The sequence below is a fragment of the Haliotis asinina genome, chromosome 6, assembly GCF_037392515.1.
Source record: "Haliotis asinina isolate JCU_RB_2024 chromosome 6, JCU_Hal_asi_v2, whole genome shotgun sequence".
Classification (NCBI taxonomy): Eukaryota; Metazoa; Mollusca; class Gastropoda; order Lepetellida; family Haliotidae; genus Haliotis; species Haliotis asinina.
Window position 1 is genome coordinate 42557655 of NC_090285.1, and position 14796 is coordinate 42572450.

The window sequence follows — 14796 nt, forward strand, 5'->3', positions numbered from 1 at the left end:
TAAACAACGTAACTCTTCCAATATTCCACTCAAAACAGGAAATTAAAAGCCTTATTAAAAGACACTTTAAACTACAATGGCAAAAACAATATGCTAATTCTACTACCGCCAAACACACCAAAAATATTTTACCCATTCCCTTATCCAAATACAAAAAATACCATAAAAACCAAAATATAGATAGGGCCATTACTAAATTACAATCAGGCCATACTAAGCTAAATTCCCTCCTTAACAAAATCAAAATTAAATCCAACCCAAACTGCCCACACTGCAAACACCCAGAAACAATCACCCACATACTCACACAATGCCCCCACTACAACCAACAACGTAGCATCCTACAAACAACACTCATCAATAACAAAATCAATCCAAATGAAATAAATCAAATACTAAACCCTCTAAACCAAACCCAAATATTCACAGCCTTAGGCACCTACCTAAAAGATTCAGGCCTCCTGGCCCGTATCTAAAATCATATATAAAAATTAAACATACCACAAATCCCCCCCCCCCCCCCCCAAAAAAAAAAACACTACCAATAAATTAAGTACCAATCCTCCTTACCTCGCCCTCTCTCCCTACCATATTATTCCAAATTTCAAAATTTCAAAATTCTCAACTTTTAGGCTATAAATTCAAAAATCACCCTTTCTTATATTTTCGGCCCTTCAGTAAAACCCCAAGTGCGAAATCAGCTCCGCTGGAAGCGCTTGTAAAATCTCCTAAAATAAGATAAGATAACCCGACTTTCTTGACATCACGACAGTATGGGCCGTCATCGTTTTCATATTAATTTTATTCGAAAAACAACATAGGCTGCATGCACGATCTCTATTGGGCGGGCGAAAACTGGATGTTTGGGGCGAGGGGGCGGGCGAAGTAGTGTGTCCTTTCTCGCAGCAGATGCGCACAGAAACAGCGTTCATATGTATCACAAGTACCAAATACTTGCCAGATACTGTAAAGATAACACTCCAACATGAAAACACATGATTGTGTAAACCCACTGAAAATGCGAGGATGCTGTTTGATCGCAATGTCCCTTCCCCACTACCCCGTGTGTATATGTAGCCGAAGTTTGCCTGTGAGCGTTGTCTACGGCCATACCACGTTGAAAACACCGGTTCTCGTCCGATCACCGAAGTTAAGCAACGTCGGGCCCGGAGAGTACTTGGATGGGTGACCGCCTGGGAACACCGGGTGCAGTAGACATTTTCATTTTCTCCTTTTTTATGTATATTTTTTTTTATTTGTTTGTATTTCCACCACAAGGTGCATGTGTATCATTGACATCGGAAAGTCATGATACATTCTATTTCGTTTTGAATGGGCAAACTCCTGCATGCCTGAATATGCTTGTGAACGATTTGTTCTTACACACTTACATACCGAGGACTTTTCAGTTATACTTCTCACCATTTTCCCCCGTCAGTTCACTCGACTACTCATCATCTACTCTGAAGGCATGTATGTTTCATTCGCCACATGAAAGTGTCACTGTACTCCGACAATCAAACATGTCATTTACGATCTTACTTTCGTATATTAAAGGCTGCTTATGTCACATCACAATGTTGTTTGTATCAGGTCTCAGCGCACAACTCTTTGCCTATGCAGATGAGATAATAAGGAAAAGGTAAATCGCATTGAACGCCTGCTATAGGATTCACTGGTTTGCTGTAGGAAAATTACTTTCAAATCTGTGACAGCAAGCCCACAGTGATTCCCTGCTTTCTAAACACACATGGCATGACGATGCGGCTGGGTGGTGAATCAGTCAGCTATTTTATGTTTGCAGTTCTAGCTAGGTCACGCAGACGTACTTTACATGTATTAGACAGTATTTCCGTACCTTTACTTTGACACATAACAGCAGTGTTGCAGGCATTGGGGCGAATGTCAAACGCACACGCCTCACACGACCAAGGGTGCACAACTCTTGTCGCCCTAGTCCTGCATAGGCGAGGTGTGTGTCGGTAAAACACCCGGTGGATGTCAACGTGCTTGTGGAGCTACATGTACACACATAAAAGGAAATCTGTATTGACGATATCTGATATCATCAACACTTTACATGATACATATACAATTTGCATTCTTTGCTTCACATCTTGCTTTGTTTATGTTAAACTTTTGTAGTCTTTGCGTTTATTTTCCTTTGTTTATTTTAGGGTCGGGTATCTGGCTTGAGTGTAATGTGTATGTGGGGTTATGTATTTTGATGGGGCTGGATCTAAGTGAAACAAAACAAGACACACCGGCCATTAGATGGGGTAGGGTTTGGAACGCCCACTATCATATCAATGTAGGAACATACTTATCAAATCCTTCTTTGCTCAATGCTGTATATGCTTTTGCTCAATGTATATGGTTTTACCGACACCTACCTTGGGCAACGGTTTCTTTGCCTCACCTTTACGGTTAAGACTCATTTTGTAATTATGATCAGTCTAAGCCATCATTCACACTATACCTGCTATCGCTGACACGCATTCTTTGTTATTTCTATGCTGCTGAAATAAATGGCATTGTTTTGTTATCAGTGTTTTCAAGTTTTCTTTTGGGGTATTTGGATGGCCCTGAAAAGGGCCTTTGGACCACAGAAATGTGGAGCGAAGGCGAGACAAAGAGACCTTAGGCCTTCTTTGGCTTGGTGGCCTTCTTCTTGGGGGTCTTGACCTTCTTGGGTTTGGCAGCTGCCTTCTTAGGGGTCTTTGCCTTCTTGGGCTTGGCTGCAGCTTTCACCTTCTTTGGTGACTTGGCGGCCTTCTTAGCGGCTGTCTTTGGCTTCTTGGCAGCAACTGGCTTCTTGACTTTCTTGGGAGATTTGGCAGCCTTCTTTGGCTTGGCAGCAGGCTTAGCCTTCTTGGGTTTTTCGGCTTTCTTCACCTCGCCAAGACGGAAGGACCCAGCAGCTCCAGTTCCCTTTGATTGCTTCAGTGCACCATTCTTGACTCCATTTTTCAAAGCAACCTTGACGCGAGCATTGATGGCGACCTGGTTGTCACCAACTTTGTAGTTGGCCAGGATGTATTTCAGTATAGCCTGTCGGGAAGAACCACCCCTCTCCTTCAAGGATGAAATAGCTTTCTTGATCATATCCACATAGGTGGGATGTGCGGCAACCTTCTTCGGCTTGGCAGCAGCTTTCTTCTTGGGAGTCTTGACAGCAGCGGGGGCAGCAGCAACATCAGCCATAGTGGTAGGTTTGAGTGCAGAAAGTCACGTCAGCTACAAACGGAGCACGGAGAGCGAATGCCTCTCCCCGACAGCCAGCCCGGGTGATACTACAGAGGCGCGGACGTCGGAGGAGACACCCTGCATGTTGTGGCTGCTAGCTGCTAGCTCGGGAGCGTGTGTGCTTTCTCGTGCATTTGTATCCGAATAATCACTTCTTATTCGAGGAAAGTTTCTATTTTAACTTCATGACTGGATGCAAAAATCATTTGGCTACATGTCTGTTACAATAACAACACTCACAGGTGAATGGTGAAGCCACACGGGCTATTTTCAGTGAAGCCATCGAGGCAAAAATGTAGACATCGTTCGTTTCAAAAGTACATTTCGAGGCTTTAGACTCAAATTCAATCATTTCAAATGTTGTATGTCGTTTCTCAAGATATCTAACTATGAAGGTAAACCCCAACATAACTCATTACTGCCTCTCAGACGCTAAAACAAGCACCCAAACAAAGGCAATGAAGCACGTTTATCTGACAAGTTCGCCATTTTGCGAGAGAAAACATTCGACACTGTTACTGAACACATGATCTGGGGCACTACATTTACTGTTGAAATTTGCTTTTTGCCTCATAAGTAAGTAGCTAGGATGTTTCTTTCAATGAAACGGTGTTCCAAGACGCGAATCTCGGCACACAAACGGGGCGCGAACCCCAGTATGTAGAGTAAGATGGACATCTATTATACAAGACGCTGTACAGAACGATACCAGCAGTCGATCGTCACAGATTAACTATTTTTGCCTGCCACGATTAACCCGACTTTCTTGACATCACGACAGTATGGGCCGTCATCGTTTTCATATTAATTTTATTCGAAAAACAACATAGGCTGCATGCACGATCTCTATTGGGCGGGCGAAAACTGGATGTTTGGGGCGAGGGGGCGGGCGAAGTAGTGTGTCCTTTCTCGCAGCAGATGCGCACAGAAACAGCGTTCATATGTATCACAAGTACCAAATACTTGCCAGATACTGTAAAGATAACACTCCAACATGAAAACACATGATTGTGTAAACCCACTGAAAATGCGAGGATGCTGTTTGATCGCAATGTCCCTTCCCCACTACCCCGTGTGTATATGTAGCCGAAGTTTGCCTGTAAGGATGTCTACGGCCATACCACGTTGAAAACACCGGTTCTCGTCCGATCACCGAAGTTAAGCAACGTCGGGCCCGGATAGTACTTGGATGGGTGACCGCCTGGGAACACCGGGTGCAGTAGACATTTTCATTTTCTCCTTTTTTATGTATATTTTTTTTTATTTGTTTGTATTTCCACCACAAGGTGCATGTGTATCATTGACATCGGAAAGTCATGATACATTCTATTTCGTTTTGAATGGGCAAACTCCTGCATGCCTGAATATGCTTGTGAACGATTTGTTCTTACACACTTACATACCGAGGACTTTTCAGTTATACTTCTCACCATTTTCCCCCGTCAGTTCACTCGACTACTCATCATCTACTCTGAAGGCATGTATGTTTCATTCGCCACATGAAAGTGTCACTGTACTCTGACAATCAAACATGTCATTTACGATCTTACTTTCGTATATTAAAGGCTGCTTATGTCACATCACAATGTTGTTTGTATCAGGTCTCAGCGCACAACTCTTTGCCTATGCAGATGAGATAATAAGGAAAAGGTAAATCGCATTGAACGCCTCCTATAGGATTCACTGGTTTGCTGTAGGAAAATTACTTTCAAATCTGTGACAGCAAGCCCACAGTGATTCCCTGCTTTCTAAACACACATGGCATGACGATGCGGCTGGGTGGTGAATCAGTCAGCTATTTTATGTTTGCAGTTCTAGCTAGGTCACGCAGACGTACTTTACATGTATTAGACAGTATTTCCGTACCTTTACTTTGACACATAACAGCAGTGTTGCAGGCATTGGGGCGAATGTCAAACGCACACGCCTCACACGACCAAGGGTGCACAACTCTTGTCGCCCTAGTCCTGCATAGGCGAGGTGTGTGTCGGTAAAACACCCGGTGGATGTCAACGTGCTTGTGGAGCTACATGTACACACATAAAAGGAAATCTGTATTGACGATATCTGATATCATCAACACTTTACATGATACATATACAATTTGCATTCTTTGCTTCACATCTTGCTTTGTTTATGTTAAACTTTTGTAGTCTTTGCGTTTATTTTCCTTTGTTTATTTTAGGGTCGGGTATCTGGCTTGAGTGTAATGTGTATGTGGGGTTATGTATTTTGATGGGGCTGGATCTAAGTGAAACAAAACAAGACACACCGGCCATTAGATGGGGTAGGGTTTGGAACGCCCACTATCATATCAATGTAGGAACATACTTATCAAATCCTTCTTTGCTCAATGCTGTATATGCTTTTGCTCAATGTATATGGTTTTACCGACACCTACCTTGGGCAACGGTTTCTTTGCCTCACCTTTACGGTTAAGGCTCATTTTGTAATTATGATCAGTCTAAGCCATCATTCACACTATACCTGCTATCGCTGACACGCATTCTTTGTTATTTCTATGCTGCTGAAATAAATGGCATTGTTTTGTTATCAGTGTTTTCAAGTTTTCTTTTGGGGTATTTGGATGGCCCTGAAAAGGGCCTTTGGACCACAGAAATGTGGAGCGAAGGCGAGACAAAGAGACCTTAGGCCTTCTTTGGCTTGGTGGCCTTCTTCTTGGGGGTCTTGACCTTCTTGGGTTTGGCAGCTGCCTTCTTAGGGGTCTTTGCCTTCTTGGGCTTGGCTGCAGCTTTCACCTTCTTTGGTGACTTGGCGGCCTTCTTAGCGGCTGTCTTTGGCTTCTTGGCAGCAACTGGCTTCTTCACTTTCTTGGGAGATTTGGCAGCCTTCTTTGGCTTGGCAGCAGGCTTAGCCTTCTTGGGTTTTTCGGCTTTCTTCACCTCGCCAAGACGGAAGGACCCAGCAGCTCCAGTTCCCTTTGATTGCTTCAGTGCACCATTCTTGACTCCATTTTTCAAAGCAACCTTGACGCGAGCATTGATGGCGACCTGGTTGTCACCAACTTTGTAGTTGGCCAGGATGTATTTCAGTATAGCCTGTCGGGAAGAACCACCCCTCTCCTTCAAGGATGAAATAGCTTTCTTGATCATATCCACATAGGTGGGATGTGCGGCAACCTTCTTCGGCTTGGCAGCAGCTTTCTTCTTGGGAGTCTTGACAGCAGCGGGGGCAGCAGCAACATCAGCCATAGTGGTAGGTTTGAGTGCAGAAAGTCACGTCAGCTACAAACGGAGCACGGAGAGCGAATGCCTCTCCCCGACAGCCAGCCCGGGTGATACTACAGAGGCGCGGACGTCGGAGGAGACACCCTGCATGTTGTGGCTGCTAGCTGCTAGCTCGGGAGCGTGTGTGCTTTCTCGTGCATTTGTATCCGAATAATCACTTCTTATTCGAGGAAAGTTTCTATTTTAACTTCATGACTGGATGCAAAAATCATTTGGCTACATGTCTGTTACAATAACAACACTCACAGGTGAATGGTGAAGCCACACGGGCTATTTTCAGTGAAGCCATCGAGGCAAAAATGTAGACATCGTTCGTTTCAAAAGTACATTTCGAGGCTTTAGACTCAAATTCAATCATTTCAAATGTTGTATGTCGTTTCTCAAGATATCTAACTATGAAGGTAAACCCCAACATAACTCATTACTGCCTCTCAGACGCTAAAACAAGCACCCAAACAAAGGCAATGAAGCACGTTTATCTGACAAGTTCGCCATTTTGCGAGAGAAAACATTCGACACTGTTACTGAACACATGATCTGGGGCACTACATTTACTGTTGAAATTTGCTTTTTGCCTCATAAGTAAGTAGCTAGGATGTTTCTTTCAATGAAACGGTGTTCCAAGACGCGAATCTCGGCACACAAACGGGGCGCGAACCCCAGTATGTAGAGTAAGATGGACATCTATTATACAAGACGCTGTACAGAACGATACCAGCAGTCGATCGTCACAGATTAACTATTTTTGCCTGCCACGATTAACCCGACTTTCTTGACATCACGACAGTATGGGCCGTCATCGTTTTCATATTAATTTTATTCGAAAAACAACATAGGCTGCATGCACGATCTCTATTGGGCGGGCGAAAACTGGATGTTTGGGGCGAGGGGGCGGGCGAAGTAGTGTGTCCTTTCTCGCAGCAGATGCGCACAGAAACAGCGTTCATATGTATCACAAGTACCAAATACTTGCCAGATACTGTAAAGATAACACTCCAACATGAAAACACATGATTGTGTAAACCCACTGAAAATGCGAGGATGCTGTTTGATCGCAATGTCCCTTCCCCACTACCCCGTGTGTATATGTAGCCGAAGTTTGCCTGTAAGCGTTGTCTACGGCCATACCACGTTGAAAACACCGGTTCTCGTCCGATCACCGAAGTTAAGCAACGTCGGGCCCGGACAGTACTTGGATGGGTGACCGCCTGGGAACACCGGGTGCAGTAGACATTTTCATTTTCTCCTTTTTTATGTATATTTTTTTTTATTTGTTTGTATTTCCACCACAAGGTGCATGTGTATCATTGACATCGGAAAGTCATGATACATTCTATTTCGTTTTGAATGGGCAAACTCCTGCATGCCTGAATATGCTTGTGAACGATTTGTTCTTACACACTTACATACCGAGGACTTTTCAGTTATACTTCTCACCATTTTCCCCCGTCAGTTCACTCGACTACTCATCATCTACTCTGAAGGCATGTATGTTTCATTCGCCACATGAAAGTGTCACTGTACTCTGACAATCAAACATGTCATTTACGATCTTACTTTCGTATATTAAAGGCTGCTTATGTCACATCACAATGTTGTTTGTATCAGGTCTCAGCGCACAACTCTTTGCCTATGCAGATGAGATAATAAGGAAAAGGTAAATCGCATTGAACGCCTGCTATAGGATTCACTGGTTTGCTGTAGGAAAATTACTTTCAAATCTGTGACAGCAAGCCCACAGTGATTCCCTGCTTTCTAAACACACATGGCATGACGATGCGGCTGGGTGGTGAATCAGTCAGCTATTTTATGTTTGCAGTTCTAGCTAGGTCACGCAGACGTACTTTACATGTATTAGACAGTATTTCCGTACCTTTACTTTGACACATAACAGCAGTGTTGCAGGCATTGGGGCGAATGTCAAACGCACACGCCTCACACGACCAAGGGTGCACAACTCTTGTCGCCCTAGTCCTGCATAGGCGAGGTGTGTGTCGGTAAAACACCCGGTGGATGTCAACGTGCTTGTGGAGATACATGTACACACATAAAAGGAAATCTGTATTGACGATATCTGATATCATCAACACTTTACATGATACATATACAATTTGCATTCTTTGCTTCACATCTTGCTTTGTTTATGTTAAACTTTTGTAGTCTTTGCGTTTATTTTCCTTTGTTTATTTTAGGGTCGGGTATCTGGCTTGAGTGTAATGTGTATGTGGGGTTATGTATTTTGATGGGGCTGGATCTAAGTGAAACAAAACAAGACACACCGGCCATTAGATGGGGTAGGGTTTGGAACGCCCACTATCATATCAATGTAGGAACATACTTATCAAATCCTTCTTTGCTCAATGCTGTATATGCTTTTGCTCAATGTATATGGTTTTACCGACACCTACCTTGGGCAACGGTTTCTTTGCCTCACCTTTACGGTTAAGGCTCATTTTGTAATTATGATCAGTCTAAGCCATCATTCACACTATACCTGCTATCGCTGACACGCATTCTTTGTTATTTCTATGCTGCTGAAATAAATGGCATTGTTTTGTTATCAGTGTTTTCAAGTTTTCTTTTGGGGTATTTGGATGGCCCTGAAAAGGGCCTTTGGACCACAGAAATGTGGAGCGAAGGCGAGACAAAGAGACCTTAGGCCTTCTTTGGCTTGGTGGCCTTCTTCTTGGGGGTCTTGACCTTCTTGGGTTTGGCAGCTGCCTTCTTAGGGGTCTTTGCCTTCTTGGGCTTGGCTGCAGCTTTCACCTTCTTTGGTGACTTGGCGGCCTTCTTAGCGGCTGTCTTTGGCTTCTTGGCAGCAACTGGCTTCTTGACTTTCTTGGGAGATTTGGCAGCCTTCTTTGGCTTGGCAGCAGGCTTAGCCTTCTTGGGTTTTTCGGCTTTCTTCACCTCGCCAAGACGGAAGGACCCAGCAGCTCCAGTTCCCTTTGATTGCTTCAGTGCACCATTCTTGACTCCATTTTTCAAAGCAACCTTGACGCGAGCATTGATGGCGACCTGGTTGTCACCAACTTTGTAGTTGGCCAGGATGTATTTCAGTATAGCCTGTCGGGAAGAACCACCCCTCTCCTTCAAGGATGAAATAGCTTTCTTGATCATATCCACATAGGTGGGATGTGCGGCAACCTTCTTCGGCTTGGCAGCAGCTTTCTTCTTGGGAGTCTTGACAGCAGCGGGGGCAGCAGCAACATCAGCCATAGTGGTAGGTTTGAGTGCAGAAAGTCACGTCAGCTACAAACGGAGCACGGAGAGCGAATGCCTCTCCCCGACAGCCAGCCCGGGTGATACTACAGAGGCGCGGACGTCGGAGGAGACACCCTGCATGTTGTGGCTGCTAGCTGCTAGCTCGGGAGCGTGTGTGCTTTCTCGTGCATTTGTATCCGAATAATCACTTCTTATTCGAGGAAAGTTTCTATTTTAACTTCATGACTGGATGCAAAAATCATTTGGCTACATGTCTGTTACAATAACAACACTCACAGGTGAATGGTGAAGCCACACGGGCTATTTTCAGTGAAGCCATCGAGGCAAAAATGTAGACATCGTTCGTTTCAAAAGTACATTTCGAGGCTTTAGACTCAAATTCAATCATTTCAAATGTTGTATGTCGTTTCTCAAGATATCTAACTATGAAGGTAAACCCCAACATAACTCATTACTGCCTCTCAGACGCTAAAACAAGCACCCAAACAAAGGCAATGAAGCACGTTTATCTGACAAGTTCGCCATTTTGCGAGAGAAAACATTCGACACTGTTACTGAACACATGATCTGGGGCACTACATTTACTGTTGAAATTTGCTTTTTGCCTCATAAGTAAGTAGCTAGGATGTTTCTTTCAATGAAACGGTGTTCCAAGACGCGAATCTCGGCACACAAACGGGGCGCGAACCCCAGTATGTAGAGTAAGATGGACATCTATTATACAAGACGCTGTACAGAACGATACCAGCAGTCGATCGTCACAGATTAACTATTTTTGCCTGCCACGATTAACCCGACTTTCTTGACATCACGACAGTATGGGCCGTCATCGTTTTCATATTAATTTTATTCGAAAAACAACATAGGCTGCATGCACGATCTCTATTGGGCGGGCGAAAACTGGATGTTTGGGGCGAGGGGGCGGGCGAAGTAGTGTGTCCTTTCTCGCAGCAGATGCGCACAGAAACAGCGTTCATATGTATCACAAGTACCAAATACTTGCCAGATACTGTAAAGATAACACTCCAACATGAAAACACATGATTGTGTAAACCCACTGAAAATGCGAGGATGCTGTTTGATCGCAATGTCCCTTCCCCACTACCCCGTGTGTATATGTAGCCGAAGTTTGCCTGTGAGCGTTGTCTACGGCCATACCACGTTGAAAACACCGGTTCTCGTCCGATCACCGAAGTTAAGCAACGTCGGGCCCGGAGAGTACTTGGATGGGTGACCGCCTGGGAACACCGGGTGCAGTAGACATTTTCATTTTCTCCTTTTTTATGTATATTTTTTTTTATTTGTTTGTATTTCCACCACAAGGTGCATGTGTATCATTGACATCGGAAAGTCATGATACATTCTATTTCGTTTTGAATGGGCAAACTCCTGCATGCCTGAATATGCTTGTGAACGATTTGTTCTTACACACTTACATACCGAGGACTTTTCAGTTATACTTCTCACCATTTTCCCCCGTCAGTTCACTCGACTACTCATCATCTACTCTGAAGGCATGTATGTTTCATTCGCCACATGAAAGTGTCACTGTACTCCGACAATCAAACATGTCATTTACGATCTTACTTTCGTATATTAAAGGCTGCTTATGTCACATCACAATGTTGTTTGTATCAGGTCTCAGCGCACAACTCTTTGCCTATGCAGATGAGATAATAAGGAAAAGGTAAATCGCATTGAACGCCTGCTATAGGATTCACTGGTTTGCTGTAGGAAAATTACTTTCAAATCTGTGACAGCAAGCCCACAGTGATTCCCTGCTTTCTAAACACACATGGCATGACGATGCGGCTGGGTGGTGAATCAGTCAGCTATTTTATGTTTGCAGTTCTAGCTAGGTCACGCAGACGTACTTTACATGTATTAGACAGTATTTCCGTACCTTTACTTTGACACATAACAGCAGTGTTGCAGGCATTGGGGCGAATGTCAAACGCACACGCCTCACACGACCAAGGGTGCACAACTCTTGTCGCCCTAGTCCTGCATAGGCGAGGTGTGTGTCGGTAAAACACCCGGTGGATGTCAACGTGCTTGTGGAGATACATGTACACACATAAAAGGAAATCTGTATTGACGATATCTGATATCATCAACACTTTACATGATACATATACAATTTGCATTCTTTGCTTCACATCTTGCTTTGTTTATGTTAAACTTTTGTAGTCTTTGCGTTTATTTTCCTTTGTTTATTTTAGGGTCGGGTATCTGGCTTGAGTGTAATGTGTATGTGGGGTTATGTATTTTGATGGGTCTAAGTGAAACAAAACAAGACACACCGGCCATTAGATGGGGTAGGGTTTGGAACGCCCACTATCATATCAATGTAGGAACATACTTATCAAATCCTTCTTTGCTCAATGCTGTATATGCTTTTGCTCAATGTATATGGTTTTACCGACACCTACCTTGGGCAACGGTTTCTTTGCCTCACCTTTACGGTTAAGGCTCATTTTGTAATTATGATCAGTCTAAGCCATCATTCACACTATACCTGCTATCGCTGACACGCATTCTTTGTTATTTCTATGCTGCTGAAATAAATGGCATTGTTTTGTTATCAGTGTTTTCAAGTTTTCTTTTGGGGTATTTGGATGGCCCTGAAAAGGGCCTTTGGACCACAGAAATGTGGAGCGAAGGCGAGACAAAGAGACCTTAGGCCTTCTTTGGCTTGGTGGCCTTCTTCTTGGGGGTCTTGACCTTCTTGGGTTTGGCAGCTGCCTTCTTAGGGGTCTTTGCCTTCTTGGGCTTGGCTGCAGCTTTCACCTTCATTGGTGACTTGGCGGCCTTCTTAGCGGCTGTCTTTGGCTTCTTGGCAGCAACTGGCTTCTTGACTTTCTTGGGAGATTTGGCAGCCTTCTTTGGCTTGGCAGCAGGCTTAGCCTTCTTGGGTTTTTCGGCTTTCTTCACCTCGCCAAGACGGAAGGACCCAGCAGCTCCAGTTCCCTTTGATTGCTTCAGTGCACCATTCTTGACTCCATTTTTCAAAGCAACCTTGACGCGAGCATTGATGGCGACCTGGTTGTCACCAACTTTGTAGTTGGCCAGGATGTATTTCAGTATAGCCTGTCGGGAAGAACCACCCCTCTCCTTCAAGGATGAAATAGCTTTCTTGATCATATCCACATAGGTGGGATGTGCGGCAACCTTCTTCGGCTTGGCAGCAGCTTTCTTCTTGGGAGTCTTGACAGCAGCGGGGGCAGCAGCAACATCAGCCATAGTGGTAGGTTTGAGTGCAGAAAGTCACGTCAGCTACAAACGGAGCACGGAGAGCGAATGCCTCTCCCCGACAGCCAGCCCGGGTGATACTACAGAGGCGCGGACGTCGGAGGAGACACCCTGCATGTTGTGGCTGCTAGCTGCTAGCTCGGGAGCGTGTGTGCTTTCTCGTGCATTTGTATCCGAATAATCACTTCTTATTCGAGGAAAGTTTCTATTTTAACTTCATGACTGGATGCAAAAATCATTTGGCTACATGTCTGTTACAATAACAACACTCACAGGTGAATGGTGAAGCCACACGGGCTATTTTCAGTGAAGCCATCGAGGCAAAAATGTAGACATCGTTCGTTTCAAAAGTACATTTCGAGGCTTTAGACTCAAATTCAATCATTTCAAATGTTGTATGTCGTTTCTCAAGATATCTAACTATGAAGGTAAACCCCAACATAACTCATTACTGCCTCTCAGACGCTAAAACAAGCACCCAAACAAAGGCAATGAAGCACGTTTATCTGACAAGTTCGCCATTTTGCGAGAGAAAACATTCGACACTGTTACTGAACACATGATCTGGGGCACTACATTTACTGTTGAAATTTGCTTTTTGCCTCATAAGTAAGTAGCTAGGATGTTTCTTTCAATGAAACGGTGTTCCAAGACGCGAATCTCGGCACACAAACGGGGCGCGAACCCCAGTATGTAGAGTAAGATGGACATCTATTATACAAGACGCTGTACAGAACGATACCAGCAGTCGATCGTCACAGATTAACTATTTTTGCCTGCCACGATTAACCCGACTTTCTTGACATCACGACAGTATGGGCCGTCATCGTTTTCATATTAATTTTATTCGAAAAACAACATAGGCTGCATGCACGATCTCTATTGGGCGGGCGAAAACTGGATGTTTGGGGCGAGGGGGCGGGCGAAGTAGTGTGTCCTTTCTCGCAGCAGATGCGCACAGAAACAGCGTTCATATGTATCACAAGTACCAAATACTTGCCAGATACTGTAAAGATAACACTCCAACATGAAAACACATGATTGTGTAAACCCACTGAAAATGCGAGGATGCTGTTTGATCGCAATGTCCCTTCCCCACTACCCCGTGTGTATATGTAGCCGAAGTTTGCCTGTGAGCGTTGTCTACGGCCATACCACGTTGAAAACACCGGTTCTCGTCCGATCACCGAAGTTAAGCAACGTCGGGCCCGGAGAGTACTTGGATGGGTGACCGCCTGGGAACACCGGGTGCAGTAGACATTTTCATTTTCTCCTTTTTTATGTATATTTTTTTTTATTTGTTTGTATTTCCACCACAAGGTGCATGTGTATCATTGACATCGGAAAGTCATGATACATTCTATTTCGTTTTGAATGGGCAAACTCCTGCATGCCTGAATATGCTTGTGAACGATTTGTTCTTACACACTTACATACCGAGGACTTTTCAGTTATACTTCTCACCATTTTCCCCCGTCAGTTCACTCGACTACTCATCATCTACTCTGAAGGCATGTATGTTTCATTCGCCACATGAAAGTGTCACTGTACTCCGACAATCAAACATGTCATTTACGATCTTACTTTCGTATATTAAAGGCTGCTTATGTCACATCACAATGTTGTTTGTATCAGGTCTCAGCGCACAACTCTTTGCCTATGCAGATGAGATAATAAGGAAAAGGTAAATCGCATTGAACGCCTGCTATAGGATTCACTGGTTTGCTGTAGGAAAATTACTTTCAAATCTGTGACAGCAAGCCCACAGTGATTCCCTGCTTTCTAAACACACATGGCATGACGATGCGGCTGGGTGGTGAATCAG

At 44.2% G+C, this 14796-nt stretch overlaps 5 non-coding genes across 5 annotated transcripts; all 5 read left to right on the forward strand.

Annotated features, from left to right (window-relative positions):
• Positions 1–1099: 1099 nt before the first annotated feature.
• LOC137288295 (5S ribosomal RNA) lies at positions 1100–1218 on the forward strand. Its single transcript, XR_010957074.1, has one exon. It is a non-coding gene; the product is annotated as a 5S ribosomal RNA (ribosomal RNA).
• Positions 1219–4353: 3135 nt separating this feature from the next.
• Positions 4354–4472, forward strand: LOC137288374 (5S ribosomal RNA). Its single transcript, XR_010957148.1, has one exon. It is a non-coding gene; the product is annotated as a 5S ribosomal RNA (ribosomal RNA).
• Positions 4473–7608: 3136 nt separating this feature from the next.
• Positions 7609–7727, forward strand: LOC137288406 (5S ribosomal RNA). Its single transcript, XR_010957179.1, has one exon. It is a non-coding gene; the product is annotated as a 5S ribosomal RNA (ribosomal RNA).
• A 3136-nt stretch (positions 7728–10863) lies between these two features.
• LOC137288296 (5S ribosomal RNA) lies at positions 10864–10982 on the forward strand. Its single transcript, XR_010957075.1, has one exon. It is a non-coding gene; the product is annotated as a 5S ribosomal RNA (ribosomal RNA).
• A 3130-nt stretch (positions 10983–14112) lies between these two features.
• On the forward strand, positions 14113–14231 carry LOC137288297 (5S ribosomal RNA). Its single transcript, XR_010957076.1, has one exon. It is a non-coding gene; the product is annotated as a 5S ribosomal RNA (ribosomal RNA).
• The last annotated feature ends 565 nt before the right edge of the window (positions 14232–14796 follow it).